General features: G+C 47.0%; 1 long non-coding RNA gene across 1 annotated transcript in view; it reads left to right on the top strand.

Moving 5' to 3' along the window:
* The first annotated feature begins 1,369 nt into the window (after positions 1–1,369).
* Positions 1,370–14,971, top strand: part of LOC306807667 — a 138,093-nt gene continuing 124,491 nt past the window's right edge. The window contains exons 1-3 of the long non-coding RNA XR_013775774.1: positions 1,370–2,084; positions 9,887–10,479; positions 10,577–14,517. This is a non-coding gene — a long non-coding RNA (uncharacterized lncRNA). The remainder of the gene's footprint in view (positions 2,085–9,886; positions 10,480–10,576; positions 14,518–14,971) is intronic.

The raw sequence follows: 14,971 nt of genomic DNA, 5'->3' as shown, positions 1-14,971 counted from the left end.
TGGCTTGTGGGAAATGTGGAAGGGCTGGCCAGGATGCTTTAGGGTGAAACGTGGCTCTAAACATCTGAGTGCAGCCCGGCTAAGGGAGCTGAGCTCCCTGGCTGTAGCTGGGCAGGAGTGGGTTCCCCCAGCACTCCTTGTTTGAACTTGAATGGCCAGAAATTAAATGACTATTCAATTTGTTCAGTTCCTCAGAGTAAGTCTATATGTCATCTTGTTCTAATCCTAGGGTCTGAGCACCAACCACAGGTAGTTTTATTCCAGAAGCAGCTCAGGCTAGTGGGTGCAGAGGGGAGGTAAAGGCTGAAGCAGGAGCCAAGGGAATGCATGCATGAGTTTGTTTACTCCTGGACTCCCTGATGGGAATCTATATATTGATTTAGAGGCCTGTTTGTGGCTAAACAAACAAAAGTCTACCTTGTATGCAGGGGAAAGAGGACTTTTAGGCTTCCCCCTGTCATTAGACAGTAGAGTAGCTCTTGAGGAAGATGGGAAACTGCTGGAGGCTGTGCACTGGAGTGCAGAACAGCTTGTCAGGTGTATGGCTGTATTTGATTCCATCTAATTTCCTCTCAGGGTTTTCTGCTAAGGTGTGGAGCAGGATATTGGCAGTTGGCATTGTAAGCACATTTGTGTGGCAGCTGAGCTGTGGCTGTCTGCAGCAGCGCAGCTGCTGTTTGCTGTGGCCTTGGAGGGAGAGCTGGTGTGCAGGGAGCCACCAGGAATCTCCTGGGGATCTGATCCCTGATCTTGGGTCATGCTGTGAATGTCCTGGCACTGAGGCACTCCAAAGCCCTGTTACCAGAGGAAGGAGATGACTTATCTGAAAATCACCCTGCCACCTGCAAACACGACACGCAGGAGCTTTTTCCAAGCTTCCCCGCCTAGACAGCCAGCCTGGCTGGTCTTCAGCCACCAGTTTTACAAATCTTGGAGGGGTTTCCTTGGAGACCTGATGTCCTGTAATTCAGTGAGGAGAAGAGAACTGATATCAGGCAAGGGGCAGTGCTGGAGAAATAGTTACAGAGAGAGAAGAGCGTGGGGTCTGTCTACACTGCCTTGCAGAGGCAGGCACGAGCACTGGCTGAGCGTAGGAGCACAGGCTGAGTGAGAAAGCTGGTTATGTTCAGAGCAGTGGAATTTGGCAAGGAGATAGAGCTTCCCACACGCAGCAGGGAGAAGCTCCTCTGTTAACCCATTGGTTCCAGACAAGCTGTTTGTGAGATGCTCTGAGGTGTTCTACTCCACAAAACCAGGTAGTCTCGTGCCCGGGCAGAAGGATCTCCTGTCGCTGGGTTTTCACATGTGATGCTGCAAGCTCTCAGACAATATGGCAATATAAGTGAAAATTTCTATATATTTTTTTTTTTCCCCAATGGATGACTTTATCTTAACTCATTTGAACAGTTAGGGGGATCACAGGTCCCAGGTTCTTTCAAAAGGTTTCTCCCTCCATTTCAATTCATGTCAAAAGTGCAAAGCTAAGCTTCTGCAATTCTCCACTTGAAGCCCAGCATCAGGAGCCCTGTGAGTAGGACACAAGCTCAGGGAAAGGGTCTTTGTGGTTATTTGTAGGTTTTTTTCCCCTTGCTTGTGTCTACCCTTCCCTTGGTGTGGCATCAAACACATCCTGAGCATGATGCAAGTCAACCTTTGCAGCTCTGCACTTGCCTGCTGTTGCGACACCCAGAGACGCACGTGGAGAACCAGACGCTTCCTGCTACCTTCTGAGTTTGGGTGCTCACATTGCCAAGGTAACCAGGTTATTTGTGGGCTGTTACATTCTTGTTTTATCCTTTATGTGAGGAAATCAGGCTATTTGCAGAGTTGTAAAGGCACGCAAATAGTTCAGCCAATAAACACATCGCTGTATTTACTGGCACAGGCTGTGATAGTCGTGCTCTGGGCTGCTCAGAATGTGTGTGAAAACAGCCTTTCTTCTGGGTTTTGTGCCATTTGCTCCCATGCTTCTTCAAATCTGTCTCCTCGTTGTGGAGTGCTGGGCTGGCTGAATGCGGTGGTGAGGGGGTGTTCACAGGGACAGCAGCTCTGGGGGTCCCATCCAAACTCCACACCCTGTTCCTGTAAATTCCTGTATTCAGACTGCACAGTTCCCTCTCTGGCTTTGTCCTCTGGCTTCTTGCTCTATCACCAGCAGGTCTGGGCTCCAGGCTGCCAAATGTGGCTGTTCCCTGGGGCCATGCTCCAGCTACAGCCGCTCCTGCGGCCTCTGGGTGGGAACTGCCACAAACAGGCGGGAAACCGTGAGGGGGAAAAATGTCAGGGGGAAGCCAAAAGGTGGGAAATTGTGAGGGGGGTGCCATGAGGGGGAATCATGAGGTGGAAAATTGTCAGGAGGGAAGCCGTGAGGGGCGGAAATTGTGAAGGCGGGAAAATGTGAGGGGGGAAGCCATGAGGCGGGAAACTGTGAGGTGGGAAAACATGGGGGGGAAAATGTGAGGGGGGAAGCCGTGAGGTGGGAAAACATGAAGGGGAAAGCCGTGAGGGGGGAAGCCATGAAGTGGGAAGTGATCGGTGTCCAGCCACAGGACAGCTGTCCCCAGCGTGGGCAGTGGCAGGCACTTGGGGTTCTGCCTCCCCATCGGCTGCTGTGCCATGTCAGGTGCCACCCTGGGGGACTCAAACGGGTGGCCTGAAAGGCGGGTGGCCATCGCAGTGGCTGGGTGCTGTGCAGGATGAAGTGCTCAGGGAGGAAGGCTCTGAAGCAGCCGAGCCCCTCAGCCTGAGCTGGAGGTGGCACTCGCTGTCAGGGACTGCAGCTGCTCATCAGGGAACTGCAAGTTTCTGGAGTCTCTGGGCTCCTTCCTGATGCCTCCCTGCCACCATCCTGGGTTTGGGGTGGGAGCTGGGTTGGGGCAGAAACTGTGGTTCAGCTTTGGCTCTGTCAAGGGTTGGGGTTTAATTATGGGATGGGAATGAATCTCAGAGCAGCCCTGGCCAGCCCTGCACTGCTGGAGCCAGCCTCCATGGGCCGTGTGGCCCTTGGTGGGAGGCAGTGCAGGGCCCCCTCCTCTGCCTGGTGCAAGGTGACACCACCAGTGCTTTGCTGGCCTTTCTTTCTTCCCCACCAAATGTGCTCACTGCTGACATTGCTCTTGTTCTGCCTTATCCTTTCCCTGGTTTCTCCACTGCCTTCTGTTTCTTCGCATGGTTGGGAGTTGAGGTGATCTCACGTGGCAGTGGCTCCTGCAAAGCTGTGTTCCTTCTGTAGGAGAAAGGAGCCGTGGATTCCTCTGAGAGACGTTGGGACGTGTTGGAAATGGAACCTGCTGTGCTGTGGGAGGTTTGGATGGGATATGTGTATCACTTCTGTGCTGTTCAGTGGTACAAGTGATCTAAGAGTGTGTAGGGCTCTAAGCAATGTCTGGTGAGGGACCCAAGTCTGGGGAAAAAGGGGAATCCAGACAGATTTATTTTCCTACTTTCTTTCCCTAGAGAAACATCTGGCTTATGTAAAGCCATTTGCTGGATTTTTCACTGCTTTATTTTGAAAGTCTCTGCAATTGGGCATTCTGCTCTTCTCATCTCCCATCGCTGCCTCAGGGGCAGATTCTTAATGATTTGGGGTTTCGCTTTCATGAAATTTACTCTTTGTTTCTGGTCTGTGTTGTCTTTTTCTTCTCTTTTCTTTCATTTTCTTGTAAGGATCTGCTCCAGTTTGACTTGTGGTTTTGCCTTGCTTTCTTCTGGGAGGTGAATTGTTGTGATAAGCCCTGCAAAAAATGGGAGGGAGCAGTCTGGTGCGTTGGCGAGCCCCTAGTCACTGATATGGCATTAGTGAAAGCCCTGTGCCAGGGGAAACTGAGCTCTGAAGTTTGATTGCATCCTAAAAGCACAGCATCTTACAGTATGGGAGATTTTGAATTGAATTATGTATAAGGGGGTGCAGTTAGAGGGATCAGCACTCTCCTTCCTTTTGCCAACGTGGCTCTAAATTGAACCCATCATTTTCCCATGCATTTATCCCAGCAGTGAAGTGCTCAGTACTTGGTGAAAGATTTATAGCCCTGCTCCAGTGATGCAACTTGTTTGGGTCTTACTCTAAATTTGCCATTTCCTCTCCCTGGGTGGCTCATTCCCTGCTGCTTGGAGCAGGCAGTGGTCCAGGCAGGATCACAGCCCCAAGAGCAGAGCAGGATCCTCTCAGAGCTCTGCAGAGCAGGAGGAGAGTTTGGTGGGATTCAGGCTGCTGAGCCTGCAGAAAGCTGCCTCCCTCCTCTGACAGAACAAGGAGCAGTGCTGCTGTCAGCTCCACCTCTGTGTCTTCTCTGCCATTCTTCACCTTCCCTCTGCCCCCATTCCAGCTGTTGTCTTTGAGTGATCCTGCTAGAGGTTCAGGCAGGCTCCTGCATGTCTTGGCCTTGCATTCTCTTGGCAGAAAGCTGAGAGCAAGAAATATTTGGGAAAGTCTTGTGGTTTTTTTTTGTTTGTTTGAATGTTTTTATGTTTTTGTTTTTTTTTTTTTTTTTTTCTTTTAATTTTTTTTTTTTTTTTACATTATTCATTCAAATAGCTTTTCCTCTCATTGGACATCTTCCTGCTAGGAGAGTCCAAGCCTGCTCTGACAGGCAGCTTATCTGCCTGGCAGCTCTGACTGCTTCCTCTGTCTCTCCTTTGTGTGGGAGGTGTTTTGTCTTTCCAAACTTCTGCTGACTTCAGTGGGCATTAGCTTGTGCCCAAACATGCACTGATAGTGCAGTTCAGTGCTGAAGTTCACCACTGTTTTCTTTATTTATGTCCCTGCAGTGTGTTTTTCTTTGCAAGGGGAAGGATTTAAGTGGTTTTGGGAGGGGAGGAGAGTTGTTATTTTAAGTTAGTGAGGCTGAGGCTCTAAGTTCACCCTGGCTGCCTCCATCCTCCAGCAGGAGATGGTGAAGGTGCTGGTGTTGATGGGTGCCACACTGATGGAGGTTCAAATAAAGGCCTGATCTGCAAAAATTCTGTATCTGAAAAAGCCCAGAACAGCCACCTTGCTACTTTCCTATGTTGCCAGATGCTCTGGGAGCATAGAGAAATTTCCAGTCTAGTTTTAAATCTGGTAAAAGTGGAGAGAGGTGCATCAAGTGTGTGTGCATGCAGCAAGGCTTACAAACGTTGGTATTTTCAATAAAACAAAGTCAGTCATGTTTGAACCTGCAGTTTGCCAGTGTGCATTCCTGACACAGAATCAATGCTTTCCTTGAGATATAGTTTCCAGTCAACAAAACTCTGGATGATGGTTCTTGAATCTCCAGAATTTCTGCAAGCCTGTTCCTTGTGGGGAAGCATTTGGGTTTGTTTATCAAGTTCTTAACATTTCTCCCCAATGGGATCCTTCCCACTGTCTGTGTGATGCCACCAGATGTCCAGTGCCACTGCCTGTGGGATATTTGTAGGTCAGGGATGACAGATACTCAGCAGGACTCATCAGTGCAATTAATTAATTGCATTCCAGCAGCAGCGAAAGCAGCAGCAAGAGTAATAAACAAATTATAATCTACATTATGAAGCTGACAGGTGCCACCCACTCATTACCTGTCTTTAACCACTCTCATTACTACCCAGTCTTTGTGGGAACTAATCTTGCTGCTCAGTGTCCAACTTGTTCACTTAATGCCATTATCTGAAGCAATCGGCCTCTCCCTGTGAGAGAAGAGGAAGGTGCTTTTCCTGAGGCTTGTTCTCTGGATGCTGGAACACAGGGAGCTCTGGGGTGGAGGAGGCTGAAGGCTCTCTTTGCAAAAGTGTGGTGTGGCTGGGAATTGAAGACTGAAATCCACAGGGACAATCTGGGGAGGAGCTGGGGATGGGTAGCAGGATGGGAGATTGTTACTATGAGGAAAAGTCTGCACTTTGTTAATCTCCATGGATTCTGGAATAGTCTCCAATGGAAGGGGTGATAGGAAGAATCACATTTTTTTCTCTCTCCAGATGTTTTCCATCTTTGGGAACAAGTTGGGTTGTTGACAAATGACCCTTCTCTTTGAGGCTGACCCAGGGCATGGCAGGAGGAAGTCCTGGTACTGTTTCTGTGGGGAAGCTCCCCCCAGGAAAAAGAAATTGAACTCCAGGAATTTCTTGAAATGGTCTGGCTTAGGCTGAGCTCAGCAGTGGTGAGGGTGCTGAGACAGAGAAGCTCAGCCTCCTTTCCTGGCTGCTCCATTGTCTTGTGTGGGTCCTGATGTTAAGGACTGTGCTGTGCCTGGGCTGCAGCTCTTCTCCTTTCCTCACTGACACAACTGGGGGCCTTCCTGGAGAACATTATTGAAACCTGGAAGATGAGGAGTTGGGCTGAGATGGGAAAATAGGGGTTTTTTCAAGGTACTCCATGGATGGCTGGACCACAACCAGAGATCTTGTTGTGTTCTCAGGGTTTTAGGGCATCTCTAGAGTAAATAATAAGCCAAAAGATGAGAAATAAAAGCAGAGAGTTGAGCCAGCTTTTGCAGTAGAGGATTGGCATCTGATGCAACGAGGGCCTGTGAAGAGCCAAAGCTGTTGAATGTGTCTATTAACAAAAAAGAGGAATAAGTGGCTGATGAAGTTTTCTGTTGACCATTCAGAGTAGCAAAATCCAAAAGCTACAGTGAATAGCTTTAGGAAGTCCTTGCAATATGGATTGGTGGGGTTGTAGCATGTGATGCTGAGGAAAGCAAAGCAATCCATCTCAAAATGGGAAAATGTCACAAGAGAGAGAGATCTCAGAAGTGCAATGAATTATGCTGTGGGATCAAGGCTTGATTCAGAGTATGGTCGAAAACAGTCAGGCTCTTGAAAAAGAGCTAAGAACAAGCTGGATAAGTGCATCGTATGAATCTATGGTGAACAAAAGTATTTGGGCAATTGGAAGGCATTAGAATAACTAATGGAAGGAAATTCCATTGAGTGCTTTTAGATGTCAATACACAGTATCTTGTTGAGAAAATCCCATAGCTGCAAAGAGCTGGAACCTGAGCAGGCATTAGTAATGTAATATGGTTATATGCTACATAGCTGTGTGGGCTGTTCTTACACTCTTCCCCTGGTTCTGCTGTTAAGTACCATAGAAAACAGGACAACAGGGCAGGATGAAGCTTGATCCAACAGCAGTTAGTGGCTGTGATTCCTCTGCTTTTCAAAAAAATTGCTGTCCTAGAATAAGTTATATGGCACTCTGTGGTTGTGTGTGTGTATGAAGAGCTTCTGTGGAGCTTGCAGATACTGAGCTCTCTCAGTAAAGAGAGCTGCTGAAGTGCATGGCTGGAGGAGAAGATTCCTGAGGCTTTTGTACATCTGATATCAAATGCAGAGAGCCCAAGCAATGAGCCTGTCTTTGTACCAAGAGAGGCATCTTGTTCTTCACCAGCACCAGTCACTCTGAAATGGACAGAATCCTTAGGTGATGGAAGGCCATTGCCTGGGCCAACAGACTTGCCTCTTGTATTCTCTGAGAAATATTTGGGCAGGAAACCAACTCCAAAAGGATTTCCTTTCTTTAGCCCAACCTCTCCCATCACTCCTTAAGTACTGTGCTCCTGGTAAAGGAGAGCTGGATGATGTGGAAGTGGCTGGATGGGTGAGGCCGACTCATCCTGCCCTCAAAGCCCTCGTGTGCTACTTTAGCACACACCACAGTGGGGCGAGACACTGTGTGGGAGTGGGAGACAGTTCCTAATGTTCCTGTTGATCAAATGGCCCACTGAGTCTCCTGATCTGCTGGGGTGATAAATCCTAACAAGGACTCTCTCCTAATCCTCATTATCCTCTGTTGGCGCTTCCTGCCCACATACACTAGATATTTCCTATCAACAGGGAGGAACCTCTGCGGAAGATAGGATCAGATTCCCAGGAGCCAGGCTGTAGTAAGAGTGAAGAAAGAATGAGGAAACTGTCCTAATTTGAGGTTAATCTTATAAATACAGGGTTGGATATGGATAATAGGAAGAGAAATGCCAGGAAAGCTTTAGCATTTAGTTAGGAAGGGAACATCTTTTTCCAGGAGTAGCCTGAATTGTAAGTTATGATGTGGTGAAGTTGCTGTTTGATGTCAGCTTCAGCAGAGGGGAAGGGACAGATTCTCCTTTGTGTTACAAGAGGAGGAGTAACCTCAGGAAAAAAAACAGGGAAAGGTGTTTTTAAAAGCAATTTTTTCGTCATTTGTTTACTGATTCAAGCTGCAGTGCATGGATGGAGTGTTTAATTTCCCAGGATTTATTTGAATAAGACACTAAATAAGCAGAAGAAAAGGGCTGTGTGATTTTCTTCCTGAAGCAGACATGCTAATATACCCATTGGGTATTTAAAGTTGCATGGCATTGCTGGAAATGCAGAAACCCACAGATCTTTTCTTCTAGTGTAAGTGGGTTATTGGGGTGGAGTGTTTCTTTCCCCTACCCAGACCCATAGCTGGAGCCTGGAGCAGTCAGAGGCTTGGCCTGTCCCTCATGCTCACCGCTCATGTGGGCTGGATGGAGTGTGCTGAAGCTGCTTGTGGTGGGGAGCTCTCTACAAACAGCTGCTTTTATAAACCTTTTCAGACAACCTATTAAACTGAAGAGCTGCCTCCTGCCTGTCCTGTCCCCATCCCAGCACCACACACAGAGCCTGTGATGCCTCGGTGTGTTTTGTTTGCCAGCGGGTGAGAGCTGGTGCCTGTCTGTGAGATGTGAATTGCCTTTGTGGGGGATGTGAGGGTCCCTAACTGCATATTCCTGTGCATCAGATGTTCCAGCATGATCCCATGTGAATGACTACAATGCAGCAAGGTGTGGACGCTGGTTGCTCATCCCCACCCTGAAGGTGGTGTTGCAAGTTCCTGACAAATGCCGTCATGCCCTTGCGGGTTTGGGCTCGTTTGGATTTCCACTCGCTGTGTCCTGCTCACAGGTGTGTGCTGATGGTGTTTTATTTGTTGCCCAGCTCTGGGCTGATCACTGCTTCTTCCCTCAGAAGCTCTACAGGCCTTGCCTTGGACTGGTTTGTGAAGCTACAGTGATGTACAAACTGGAAGTTCTGTTTCCTAGAAACTTCCAGTCCCTTTTGGTAGTCCAACTTGTACAGGAGATCTTGCAAAGCTTGGCCTAAGATAAGTGATACAGTAGTTCCCTGTCCCATGCTTCCTCTATGAGTAAGGACAAGGCTTTTTAGCTATTTATATGCCACCTGTGTCTTAATTTCCAACTTCCTATTGTTTCTGGCCCTCTAAGGATAATTGATTTTTGCCTGAAAGTCAGTAGAACAACCATGTTCTGCCACTGAACTCCCAATCCTTCCCCAGGTGGCTGGCTCTGTTGTTTCCTTTACACCATGGCAGGTTATGTCATCCAAGGGTTCTACTTCATTACAGGCAGTGCACAGTTTGACTCTGATGGCTGGTTTGGTTTTCTTTTTTAGGCTTTATGTGTAAGATAAAGCCTGTCAGAGAGCAGGTCTGGCTCAGAGGATGTACACAGTGATGTGGGCACTGCAGATCATCTTTGTGCTAAGTTTCCTTTCATGAAGGGCTGCTAAATAGTGCCTACAGGTGGTTGATACAGCTGGATAGTGAACAGAGTACAATTGCTTCTGCTATCTTCTGGGATGTGCTTCCAACAAGTCACGACACCTGGTAATGTGCTTGTAACATCTATTAACCTTGTAATTATATAAGTGGTGTTTTAATCCTGCCTGGTCGTGAGTCGAGTCTGGAAACATTGGCTGTGACTCTCCATGGTCACTGCTGAAATGCTGTGCCTGGTCACTGAGTTCACTGCTTCTTGCTGTAAATCCTTGTCAGATGCTCCACTCCTTCTCATAGCTCAAAGCCTGCCCTTGTTGGTTTTCTCACTCAGTCCTTCTGCAGCGTGGTTGTTGGAATGCTGGTGCTTTGCTGACCAGGTGCTGCTGTGTGGTATTTCTGCCCTTACAGGTGATAGTATGCAGTGAAGAGCTGTGAGGCTGAAGGGATCAACGTTCCTGCAGAGCCCTGAGTCACCTGGAATGGCACTGAATTTCAGGAAGGTAGAATAACTGGAGTGAGAGTTGAAGCTTGCTGGAGGAAGAAGATTCAAGAATTCTTGTACTGTGTGTGCTGTTGGGATCTGGTCTGCTGCAGGAAGGGAAGTCCCTGTGCTGCTGGCTGTGGAAGGAACACACCAGCTACAGGGTGCTCAGCCAGGCAGGGGACAGATGGGAAGGGATATCCTGCATTGGCTCTGAACAGACTCTGGACCAAGCCACCAGCAGAAAGATTGAGCTCTGAGCTTTTAACAAACCACAACCTCATGGTCCAGCCTTCTCCAAGGCCTCCTCTGAATATAGGAGTAAGTGCCCAACTGCTGGAATCCTGATCCTCACCTGGGAAGGTGCTCCCTGGAGAAGTGCAGACATCAGCATCCTGCCCTGTGGGAACCCCTGAAGAAGAGAATGCTTGGCCAGGGGGAGGCAGGGAGCAGACAGGAGGATTTTAGGGTGGGGTTTGAGGACAGGCTGACTTCCAGGTCCAGCTCTGGGGCAGTCCTGGTAAACACTCTTCATTTACTGGGAGGGACAGGTGTTCCATGAGCAGGGCGGGGTGGATGTTCTGTGCCAAACTCTCACTTGTCTCCTTTCTCCTTAGGGCATTCTTTATTCACTAAACTTGCTACTAAGGCAGCTTTGGTGGAAGTAATATTTCCTGAAAATGGAGGCATTTCCTGGCTGAGCACCTGGTGTTGAGACCTGGGTAAACTGCTGTTTGGTAGAGCAGAGTGGGAAAAGTGTGGAGTTTTGCTGTGTGCTCCATTACCAGAAACTGTGGACAAGAAGACAGATCAAAAAACAACACCAAAAAGCAGAGAACCACTTTCAATTGCCTGCATTCAGATGCTCCTTGTGAGCAGAGCAAAGCTTTGAATGGAGAGCACAACCTGCCTGTCTGTCTTCCTCCTTCCTGGCTCTAAACAAGACTTCAAGTGTATAGCTCCAGAATAAACAGTGAGAGTCAGTTTAGGGTGGGCACCATCTTTTCCCTCCACTACTTCTAGTGCCCCAGTCAGCAGGGAATTGAGCCCAGGCAGCACCCCTGTAGCATGGCTGTCAGAAAAAATAACAACCTGGCAAGTCCTGACTCCTTATTTGTATTTGGTGAAGGTTTTTATCATGTTTCCTGCAGACACGAACGGAGAGGAATGGGTGGTTCTGCTGTTGGTGTGCCTTTCTGATAAAAGCCAATGGCTTTTCACCAACTTTGAGTTGCTGTTGGGTATCAGTATATCCCCTTTTGTTTTTTCACTGCTTCTCCTCTCCCTGCTGGAAGACAGGTGTCTTCTGTGCAAAGATTTTTAAGAAGCTACTTAGCCTGTTTACTTTTCATCTTTATAACCCTTATTCTGTTTTTTTTTTTTTTTAATTCTTCCTCTGTCCCATAAACCTCATGTTTACCTTCTCCAAGTATAGAAAATTTACAGGCATCTGTAATGTATTAATTGAAATTTCTTCTTGTTGTGCATGTCAACAAAAAAAGCAAACTACAACTGCAACACAATGAAAGCATAAACAGGAAAACATATCAAAAAAAGCTTCATTTTGGAGACATAGTCTCTTAAGAATGCAAAACCTTCTAGGTCTGGAAGGTCTGTGAGTCAAGTATCAATTGATGTGATGTACTACAAAAGGAAATGTTTAACTTTTTTATTTATAAAAAAAGTCCAGTAAATCTCAATGAAGCCTTCAGGGAAATAAAACAACTCAGGAGGATTTAAAGGAAAACAGCTCAGAGGGCTGCCAGGCATCTATGCACCACTTTTGGGAATGCTAATAGTTTATTCTCAGCAGTGTCACTGGAATGAGTCTCTAATTTGGAAACCTTTGCACAACTTTCAATTTTAAAAGAATTCTGGATTAGATTTTAGAAAGTGACTATGGAAGGGTCCCTCAAACCTGTAGTTAGGTAGCCTGTGAATAGTATCTAGAAAAGCAAGTCCCTTAAGGCTGTCTCCTCTTGGAATCCAAATTTAATAAGTGATTTATGTGATCTTATGTTGGGAAGTCACCATGTGATTTGGGCAACCAAAAACTGGTGAATTATCCATTAGATGAAATATATTTAAACTGAGTAATTTAACACAACGAGTGGAGTCATCAAAACTGAAGTGTGTCTGTGGCTTATTTGTTAACTGACAAAGGAACTCAATCATTAGATGAGGATATGGCTCCAAGTTGTACACCTAGCTCTAGTGTCCAGCTACAAAGGAGGAAGATGTTCAGTTAAGCTCAGTATTAATGTTTTGTGAAGATCAGATCTGTTTTTATTGCTTTACTTGGAAAAGACTTGAGAAGTCCTTGGGATGTCTTTTTCATTTTTTATCCTCTTCCAGCAGGATGTCAGCAGATCAGAGCAAGACATTTATCCCCTGCAGTTGGTCAGACAGTCATCAAGGAATTTCTCTGGTCTCTAAGTTTGAAGGGGTCCTTGTCTCTGCTGCACTAGGACCCAGCCAGGCAGGACAACACTTTTCCTCTCTGCAACTTGAATCAGGGCAAAGGAAGAACAAACTGTCACTATGAGCTGTTCCAACCAACTCCCTTCTTCTATCAACTGCCAACCATGATTTTATGTTTAATTATTTGCATTACGTCATTAGTCCTGTGCTAGGTGTTGTACATGGCTAATGATGCAAAGCCTGCCCCAGGTTTGGACACTGTTCAGGCTTCCCTGTAGGGTGGACATGCAAAAGTGTTTGAAGTACTCAAGGAGGTGAAGCTGGCAGAACCTCTCCTAACTTCTCCCCTTGGAATAGTTAGATATTTAACATGTTAATTTAGCTTACTTATTAAAATGGAATAGTCATCTGCAGAAGTAAAGCCTGCACAGGTTACAAACTCCTTTGTGCTTTCTCTGCTGTATGTCTGAGCAGGACATTTCTGAGGGAGACCCTGTCAGAAGTCTACTGGACTATTCCCACTGGCACAAACCCAGGCTGGGCACAGGGGCAGTTATTCAGAAACCTTGAACAAAGCAGAATCCATCAAACTCTTGGCTCTGCAGGCTATATAAGTCAAAGTATCTCTTCTGAAGGTGCCTGGTTAACAAGCAGATCTCCCCCCCCCAGAGCCTGTGGCCAGGGCTGGCTTCTTGTCATTGCCCCAGTGTTATTTCCACGTCCTCACAGCCTGTGTGTGCACACGTATTTCCACTTGCTTTTTTATCATGTTCTCCTTTCTGAGCTTCCCTTTAGACTGTTGATAAACTGTATTGCTTAATATGGGTGAGGGTGTTGGTTTTGGAGGGTCTGGCAAGGTTCCCTGCAGAGGAGCTGTCACAGTATGGTTTCATGGTCTATGAGCTGGGCAGTGGAGCTTGCTGGGCCCTCCCAGCAGGAGTGTGCCTGCCAGCTGCCATGGTGGGGGTGAAACTGGGAAAGAATGTTCTGTGTACTGGTAGTAAATCTCTGAGCAAAGTGGGCTAGGAAAGAGGATGGCCAGTGCTGGTGGCAGAGGAGGGTCAACCTGACTCACAGAGCCCCTGTACTACACTCACCAAGTCAGGTGTGAAAGAGTGCAGAGGGAAATGATTTATTCTCTGGCCTGTGTTGGTGCCTCTGCCTCCCTGCTCTCATGTAGGGCTGTGTGTACTGTCTGGGAAGCAGAGCAGGGCAAGGCAGCAGGTGCCCAAATGCTTTTCTTTCTTAGACCTGTGGCCAGAGTTGAGGCCAGTTGTCTGTCACCTGAATCAAACCTGCCTTAACCTGGTGGAATTGAGGTCAGGGACTGCAGCTGAATGTATCCTGATATTCCATGGCTGGCTGTACACTGGGAAAGCCAGGAGCTGATGGTGCTTCACTGCTCTGGTAGGAGATGCCCTTTACCCATCTCTGGAGTGGTTGATTCTGTCTGCACTGAAAAATGCTCTGCTTCCGGAGAGGAAATGCAGGCCCTGCTTCTCTGAGATGCTGCAGGGTGGCCAAACATCCTCAGCAGATAGAGATCATGTAATTCAGGTGGACCACTAAACTTTTAGGCAGCAATTAGGACTTATACAGTAACTCTGAGTCAACTAATACATCTGGGTGTTGCCGTGGCATACTTCCAATGGCAAATCCTTCCTGTGCAGGCTTGATGTTCTTACATTCTCTGATGGCCTCTCAAATGCTCCACTTGGAAACTTGATCAAAAACCTGTGGTGATGCCAAAGGGAGATGTCCCATTAAATTCCTCGGTCTTCCTTTGGTCCTTTAAACCTGCAGATGATCCCAGGCAATTTCTTTGATGCCTTCTTCCCCAGTGGATGAAGTAATTACGACTTCTGTGCAGCAGGCTAATAGCTCTGAAGGCTTTAGTCAGGCTGATTAACAACCACTGTGTTTTAATAAAAAATGTTCTGGTAAATCTTTCTGAATTGCAGCCCTAATTACTCTGCAGCCTGATGTGCAGCAATTGCAAGGCTAATAGGATCACCTGAATCCAGTTAATGAATCCTCTGTTATGGCTTGCTGTGACTCACAAGATGTGCAGTGTTTCTTCTGGTCGCCCTGCCCTGCCCCATTCCCTGGTGAATATTTATGCTCTGTATGGCTGAAGGTAAGGGGGTGTACACCTAGACTCTGAATGAATTAACTTAAATATATGGGCATCCTTCCTCTCATTATTTCAAGGGTCTTGTAAGGATCAAGAGCCTGGGCTTTTTGCTTTGGTCTCAAGGTGAATTTGCTCCAGAAGTCACCAATAGCTGTCATTGCCTGATAGTTCTTTTCAGGCTTACAAGTTTTGATGAGGAATCTGTTCAACCCTATTCTCTGCTTCCCCAGCAGTATTTTGCATCTATGTTAGACAGCAGAGTTAGGAGAAACACCCTTTCTCCTTGCTGCTAGCATTTAAAGGTGGTTTATCCTGCATGAGAAAAGGAAAAAAAACACCCCAAAACATTAAACTGAAAGTAACTTGTTTGGTTGGAATTTTTTTCTTTAGGATTCAGCCCTTTGTATGTAAACATATTTATGCTCCCTGGCTGCCTCCACTCCCCTTTCAAGAGCAG

This window comes from Erithacus rubecula, assembly GCF_903797595.1.
Source record: "Erithacus rubecula genome assembly, chromosome: 13".
Classification (NCBI taxonomy): domain Eukaryota; kingdom Metazoa; phylum Chordata; class Aves; order Passeriformes; family Muscicapidae; genus Erithacus; species Erithacus rubecula.
This window is presented reverse-complemented; position numbering and strand designations above follow the sequence as displayed.